Genomic DNA, 8782 nt, shown 5'->3' on the forward strand with positions numbered 1-8782 from the left:
TATATATATATAAGATGGACCTTTTTGATGCTACAGAGAACCATTTTCAAAGAGGTCCATCAATCTGAAGAAGCATTTCATCATGAAAAGAACCCTTTAATCATGCTAAGGGTTCTTTGAGTGTTCATGGTAATGGACGGATATTACAGCAGACAGCACTCTTAGAAAAGATGGCTCTTCAAGGGTTCTTTAGTAAAAGGAATGGCTCTGTTTAGAACCATGAGTTCTATGGAGGACTATGTAGCAATGGTTCTTTGCATAATGAAATAGTTCTTCATGTATACATGCTTAAATCGTTCTGTGCATGGTAAAATGGTTCTTCAGATTGATGGAGAATGTGTTGTATATGGTTCTATGTAGGACATTTTTAAAAAGGGTTCTATATACCTCCAAAAGAGTTTTTCTATTGCAAACAGGCTTGACTGTCTAACAATAAGAGAACCTTTTTGGTGCTGAAGAGAACCATTTTCAAAGAGGTCCTTGAAAGATGGCTCCTCAAGCGTTCTTTAGTAAAAGGAATGGCTCTGTTTAGAACCATGAGTTCTATGTAGGACTATGTAGCAATGGTTCTTTGCATAATGAAATGGTTCTTCATGTATACATGTATACATACATATATATATATATATATATGCAGTGTAAAGGGTCCTAATGGTTTAACGGGTGACCAGTGGCTGATTCTCAATGGATTTGATGGTTTCCTAAAGGGATCTAAAGGTGTTCTATTGGAAACTGGAAACCATTAAGCCAATTGCCATTAGAAAGCAAAAGCATTAGGTTTTAATTCTATTGGTTTCTAATGGTCATTTTTTCAGCAGGGCGGACATTACAGCACACAGCACCTTTAAAAGATGGTTCTTCAAGGGTTCTTTAGTAAAAGGAATGGCTCTGTTTAGAACCATGAGTTCTATACAGAACCGTTTCATGCTTGAATGGTTCTGTGCATGGTAAAATGGTTCTTCAGATTGTTGGAGAATGTGTTGTATACGGTTCTATGTAGAACGTTTTTAAAAAGGGTTCTATATACCACCAAAAGAGTTTTTCTATTGCATACAGGCTTGAATGCCTAACAATAAAAGAACCTTTTTGATGCTACAGAGAACCATTTTCAAAGAGGTCCATCAATCTGAAGAAGCATTTCATCATGAAAAGAACCCTTTAATCATGCTAAGGGTTCTTTGAGTGTTCATGGTAATAGACGGATATTACAGCAGACAGTGCTTTTAGAAAAGATGGCTCTTCAAGGGTTCTTTAGTAAAAGGAATGGCTCTGTTTAGAACGACGAGTTCTATGAAGGACTATGTAGCAATGGTTCTTTGCATAATGAAATGGTTCTTCATGTATACATATATATATGCAGTGTAAAGGGTCCTAATGGTTTAATGGGTGACCAGTGGCTGATTCTCAATGGATTTGATGGTTTCCTAAAGGGATCTAAAGGTGTTCTATTGGAAACTGGAAACCATTAAGCCAATTGCCATTAGAAAGCATTAGGTTTTAATTCTATTGGTTTCTAATGGTCATTTTTTTCAGCAGGGCAGACTTTACAGCACACAGCACCTTTAAAAGATGGTTCTTCAAGGGTTCTTTAGTAAAAGGAATGGCTCTATTTAGAACCATGAGTTCTAAATGAGAACTGTTTCATGCAATGGTTGCATGATGCAGTGGTTCGTTATGTGTAAACCTCATATCTCCAAAATGGTAACTTTACAGGAGAAGGAAAAAACCTACTTTACTTTTAATGTAAGTCAATGGAACCAGACTTTTTTCCAAGGCATTTTGGGTCGTTTCTTTTAGTCCTTTCATCATTAAATTTACATACAATGTAAAGGGTAACAGGGATTTTCAAATTATGTCAAAAACTGAAAAACATCAAAAATGGAGATACAGGGTGACACAACAGTGTGAACAGTGTGTGTGTGTGTGTGTATCACTGTTGTTGGAAGAAAGCATATCTATTTAAATACCCATATTGCACCATAATCCATTACAATTCTACATTTTTTAGTTTAATTGACTCCACTTACCCTGTCTTGGGTCCAGCATTTTTATTTTGCTGTCCTGTTTTAAAACATTATGAAAAGGTACAATTACGCACCACTGGACCTTAAACCCACTGTTGTACCTCTGAGGGCACATTTACTTTATTTGTACCTTGACGAAGGAAAAACGTACCTGCACTGAACCTGTTTTCCTGACCGTGTAGGTGTTGACATTGTGAATGTTATTAGTGTTATTTTTGATGTGGACCCTTCAGTTATAATATTATTGAGTTAATTTGTTTGGGTAATTAGTGCTGAGCCTCCCCGGTGAGCTTCATTACCCAGAAGCCCTTTCTCTATTTTGCTATTTGCACCACAGCAGGAAACAGCAGCTAAAACTCTTCTGAAGTGTGGGAGTCATCTGAGACCCCCACACAGAGAGAGAGAGAGACAGTGATTCTGATTTGAGGCCTTAATGAATAACAAAGACAACTGCGGGTCATTTGCAGCTGCCGTGTATTTATTACACGTCTCCCATCATCAGTTGCAGCGCTGTGGCCAGAGCCCACCGGCCGGCCCAAAGTTTTACTAGACACTTCTATATCCAAAGAATAGCTCAACCAGTTTGCATTGAAGTCCCTGCAGTTGCTGAATAATAAGCTGTAGTGTGTAATAAGCCTGGGATTTTAAGGGGTTAATGTAGAGCAGGGTTGCACAAACTTTCTGTCATGTGGGGCCAAAGTGCCTGTTAGTCATATGTTTTCCCGTATTGCCAGTTAATGTGGATAATTTAGGCCATGTGTGGTTTCATAATGCTGATAAATGCTGTGTTCTTTAAATGCTGCTGTTTAGTCTTTAACATACTTAGTTGTGTGTGAGATGTAAACAGAGAGATTCAGAGTGGTTTGGTATGAAATTGTTCCGATGTCTTTACAGTGGTGGTGATAGGAACCAGGGGTCGCCATGACTACAACACAAATAGAGACATTTTATTTACTAACCAAAACCACCAGTGAACCTACACGGGTCTTCTGAGTTTATATGGAATGTTGATGATGGAAAATAGTGGAAAATCTGAAATAATAAGTTTTCTCTGGGGACTATTTTGCCTCACAGCGCCCTGCATGTATCCCTCCACCATGAATGGAGTTTAAGTTCTCAAACCTATCATAAAGCAGTTTCTCAGTCATCAGGCAGTGAATTCATAACCATTTCATGTAGGAACTTTCTGTGAGGGAGCTTTTAGAGGTGGACGTCTGGTTCCTATCACCACCACTGTGAACAATTCTGACTCGGTAAGTTTATCTAGAATGGAGCGTTTCACACCAAACCACTCTGAACGACTCTGTTTACATCTTAACCACTTAATTATGCAGAAATGTTTAGAAATAGGTGGAATTCCCCTACAGATATGAGAAAATATATTTATTTTATAACTTCAGACTATATGTTTGGCATATATGTATACTGTATATATGTTTTATATACACTTGTTTGTTCTCTCATTAGGTGAGGGGGTGAGGGAGTTAAGGCAGTGTTGTTGTGGGCCGAATTTGGCCCGTGTGTCTTACTGTGTACGGTCCTGTTGTAGACTATCAGCAGTTCCGCAGAGCACCTCATCCTCAGTAACAGGTGTATAAACAGTAGAGCTTGTAAAGCTCAGGTGAATGTGTTTGTTTATAGATTGGTGTGACAGAGTGAAGCAGATAGAGATTCCAACTTCTCTTCCTTACAATCAAACAGACCTTTTTTACTGTGCCTTTAAGACCAATATATGTAAATGAGCTCTGTTCTGATTGACTGCCAGTAAAAACACAGTTTGGGCTGAAAAACTCCTTATAACTTCAGCATGAATGGGCAGGGCTAAGTTGCTGTATGTGGAATGGGTGGAGCTAAACTGCTGTGAGTTGAATGGGCGGAGCTAAACTGCTGTAAGATGAATGGGCGGGGCTAAAGTGCTGTATGCTGGCTGAATGGGTGGGGCTAATGTGCTGTAAACTGAATGGGTGGGGCTAAACTGCTGTAAGATGAATGGGCGGGGCTAAACTCCTACATTTTCTGCCCACTTTAACATTAAACTAAAAATTTGTATAAAAATAACCAAGATAAATATATACAGGCTGGTGAAATGAGGACCGAGCAGGTTTATTGTGCAATAAAGCCAAATCATGTAATACAATAAAAGCATTTAAAAGCAAATAATAGAGTCGTCTATTGGAGCCAGTGAAGAGAGGTCACTACAGGTCAGATAGACTTCTTCTCCTGGTGCTAAAAGAGCTGGTGAGAGTAACAAAGTGCAACAGCAGATTACCGACACACCCTGTGAGCAAAGAATACTTGTCCACTGTACCACATCTACATCCTGTTTTCCTTTAAACTGATAGATCAGCCAAAATTACATCAGTTGAATTTAAGCTGCATTAAAATTACATTTACATTGTATTAATGTAAAATTACAGTTGTGCTGATGTTATGATGGTAGGTTGACAGTGGAAAACTAGATACTCCATTGTTTTCAATGGATCAGCAACCGTAAATTCTGCTACCACCTGCATTAGCATTTTCGTTTATGTGCTTTCTATCATGAGTTCAATTTTCCCAACTTTTGCCATAAAAAACAGATTTTTTTTGTATTTTTTGGGGGGAACTTTATTGTAATGATTCCCCTGAAGGAAAATGGTGAAGACAAGTTGACAAGAACATGTTAAAATAGTGTTGAATTGGGCAGAGAGAGTAGAGGGTGGAGCAATTTATACGATTTATTCAAATGGTAATAAATTAACTCATGTATAACTGAAATCCTGCACACCATCCCAGCAACTACAACCTTTTGACAAGTGTTCATCATGGATTCTGTCCGTTTTTTTTTGTTGCGATGCAAATATGGAAAAATGAAAGCGTTCACTTCCTTCCGTTTATTCGAACCGGGTTCATCTGTAAGGCTCTACATACACTACAACTTACCCACTTAGCCCAGCCACCATACATGACTGCCCATCTTCGCAAACACGCTGTGAAATGCGTCCCTTCAGAGCGGGAAACATCTGATTAAAGATGAAAACGCTGGGGTCAGTGTGTGGGCAGAGTCGACATGTATAATCTGAAAGCTGCTCTGATTGTATAATTAGCTTCAGACTAGGCTTTTCCTGCTGAGTCTGCTGTTGTCACTGAGCTCATTTCTGACTTCTACACAAGGTTCTTATCTGAGAGAAGAGAAGAAAACAAACCTTCAGAGAGAAAAGATGATTTTACACTCTGTCCAGAACTTTGTAAGAATAAACAAATGTACACTGCAGAACTAAAAGCAGTTAAAACAGTGACTGTACTTTTCAGAAATTATTCTCTGATCATTACCTATTTCAGAAATTACCCTCTGGTCATCATCTGCTTCAGAGATTACCTTTTGGTCATCACCTTTTTCAGAGATTACCCTCTGGCCATCACTTATTTCAGAGATTAACCTCTGGTCATCATCTTTTATAGTAATTACCATCTGGTCATTGCATATTTCAGTGATTACCCTCTGACCATCACCTATTTCATAGATTAACCTCTGGTCTTTACCAATTTCAGGGATTACCCTCTGGTCATCACATGTTTCGGAGATTTTCCTCTGGTCATCACCTATTTGAGAGATTACCCTTTGGCTATCATCTATGTCAGAGATTACCCTTTAGTCATCACCTATTTCAGAGGTTGCCCTCTGACCATCACCTATTTCAGAGAGTACCCTTTGGTCATCAGCTATTTCAGAGATGACCCTCTGACTGTTGCCTATTTCAGAGAGTACCCTTTGGTCATCAGCTATTTCAGAGATTACCCTCTGACTGTTGCCTATTTCAGAGAGTACCCTTTGATCATTACCTATTTCAGAGATTACCCTCTAGTCATCAGCTGTTTCAAGAGATTATCCTTTGGTCATCAACTATTTCAGAGATTATCCTCTGGTCATCAGCTATTTCAAGAGATTATCCTCTGATCATCAACTATTTCAGAGATTATCCTCTGGTCATCACCTATTTCAAGAGATTATCCTCTGGTCATCACCTATTTCAGAGATTATCCTCTGGTCATCACCTATTTCAGAGATTAGTCTCTGGTCAACATCTATTTCAGAGATTACCCTCTGGTCATCACCTATTTCAGAGATTACTCTCTGGCCGTTATCTGTTTTAGAGATTCCCCCCTGACTATCACATATTTCAGAGAGTACCCTCTGGTCATCAGCTGTTTCAAGAGGTTCCCCTTTGACCATCACCTATTTCAGAAATTAACCTCTGGTCAACACCTATTTCAGAGATTACCCTTTTGCCATGATCTGTTTTAGAGATTACCCTCTGGTCATCATCTGCTTCAGAGATTACGTTTTGGTCATCACCTTTTTCAGAGATTACCCTCTGGCCATCACCTATTTCATAGATTAACCTCTGGTCTTTACCAATTTCAGGGATTACCCTCTGGTCATCACATGTTTCGGAGATTTTCCTCTGGTCATCACCTATTTGAGAGATTACCCTCTGGTCATCAGCTATTTCAAGAGATTATCCTCTGGTCATCAACTATTTCAGAGATTATCCTCTGGTCATCAGCTATTTCAAGAGATTATCCTCTGGTCATCAGCTATTTCAGAGATTACCCTCTGGTCATCAGCTATTTCAAGAGATTATCCTCTGGTCATCAGCTATTTCAGAGATTATCCTCTGGTCATCAGCTGTTTCAAGAGGTTACCCTCTGACCATCACCTATGTCAGAGATTACCCTCTGGTCATCATCTGCTTCAGAGATTACCTTTTGGTCATCACCTTTTTCAGAGATTACCCTCTGGCCATCACCTATTTCATAGATTAACCTCTGGTCTTTACCAATTTCAGGGATTACCCTCTGGTCATCACATGTTTCGGAGATTTTCCTCTGGTCATCACCTATTTGAGAGATTACCCTTTGGCTATCATCTATGTCAGAGATTACCCTTTAGTCATCACCTATTTCAGAGGTTGCCCTCTGACCATCACCTATTTCAGAGAGTACCCTTTGGTCATCAGCTATTTCACAGATGACCCTCTGACTGTTGCCTATTTCAGAGAGTACCCTTTGATCATTACCTATTTCAGAGATTACCCTCTAGTCATCAGTTGTTTCAAGAGATTATCCTCTGGTCATCAACTATTTCAGAGATTATCCTCTGGTCATCAGCTGTTTCAAGAGATTATCCTCTGGTCATCAACTATTTCAGAGATTATCCTCTAGTCATCAGCTGTTTCAAGAGATTATCCTCTGGTCATCAACTATTTCAAAGATTATCCTCTGGTCATCAGCTATTTCAAGAGATTATCCTCTGGTCATCAACTATTTCAGAGATTATCCTCTGGTCATCACCTATTTCAGAGATTACTCTCTGGCCGTTATCTGTTTTAGAGATTCCCCCCTGACTATCACATATTTCAGAGAATACCCTCTGACTGTCACCTATTTCAGAGATTACCCTCTGGTCATCAGCTGTTTCAAGAGGTTACCCTCTGACCATCACCTATTTCAGAAATTAACGTCTGGTCAACACCTATTTCAGAGATTACCCTTTTGCCATGATCTGTTGTTGAGATTACCCTCTGTCCATTACCTAGTCCAGAGATTACACTCTGACCTTCACCTGTTTAAGAAATTTCCCTCTGACTGTCACCTGTTTCGGAGAATACCCTCTGTCCATCACCTATTTAAAAAATGTACACGTAATGTAAATAGATTGTAAAGTAATTGTCATGTTATGTGATGTAAACATTATGTAAATGTGATGTAAATGTGATGTAAAGTAGTGACTGTACGTAGAGAGCAGAAGCCTTTCTGCTGATTAAGCTTGCATTCCCAACACTGCGGGAGAAATTAAACGCCTCGTCTTTACTGAGAGCCATTCAGTCTGAGGGCCTGTTATCTCCTCATTCGCATTCATTAAACATCTGAATTACAAAACAGCTGAATACATTTAACAGAGCAGGACTGCAGAGCACAGCATCACACAAAGGAGCCCGTATTTCTATCTTGCTCCGAACTTTAGTCCATGTTTATAGATAACAGTGAGTCACACAGTGGCAAAAACTACATAATCAAGTCTCTTAGAGACACCGAACACCTCCACACAGTTTGAGACACGAAGCTGAAGTCGGTGCCAGAATGTCTGCTGCACCACTTAAGGTGGAATGAAAAATTAAAACGAGAAGCTGCTGAATAGGAAGCCTAATGCACTAACAAGTGCTATGCAGTTAGCACCACGCTAATTAGTGGGGTATAGACTTTCATTGCTTGTAAGCTACATTAGCCTCGTGTCTTCAGTGCTAAAACTAAAGAAGCAGCCTTCAGACATTAAACATGTCTCGGCTGATTAACTACATTTGGGGCTCCACAGTGATGTCCAAGGTTTCTGTTCTAAGAACACAACATAAAAGAAGCGGTTAAGCTGCTTTTAGCTCCCAAACTGTGGAACTTCCTCCCATAAGACACACAAAAAGCAGCTTAAAACATACCTTTACTCTTAGTTTTAATATCAAGTGTAGAATTTGATATCAAATGAAGCACTATTTCAATTTTCAATCTTTTTTCTGAGCTTCTGTACATTGTTTCACCGATTTGGTTGCTGTAGTTTATTGTTATATAGTACGGCAGTATTTATTTCTATTTTTATTTTTATTTTTTACATTATTAACATATGAAACGGGCCCAATTAATGAGCATTAATGTTTAAAAAAGTGTAGACGGTATTCCTTATTTAATAATGAGTAACTACTGTGCTGCGAAAAAGTATTCATCCC

The sequence above is a fragment of the Colossoma macropomum genome, unplaced genomic scaffold, assembly GCF_904425465.1.
Source record: "Colossoma macropomum unplaced genomic scaffold, Colossoma_macropomum, whole genome shotgun sequence".
Taxonomy (NCBI): Eukaryota; Metazoa; Chordata; class Actinopteri; order Characiformes; family Serrasalmidae; genus Colossoma; species Colossoma macropomum.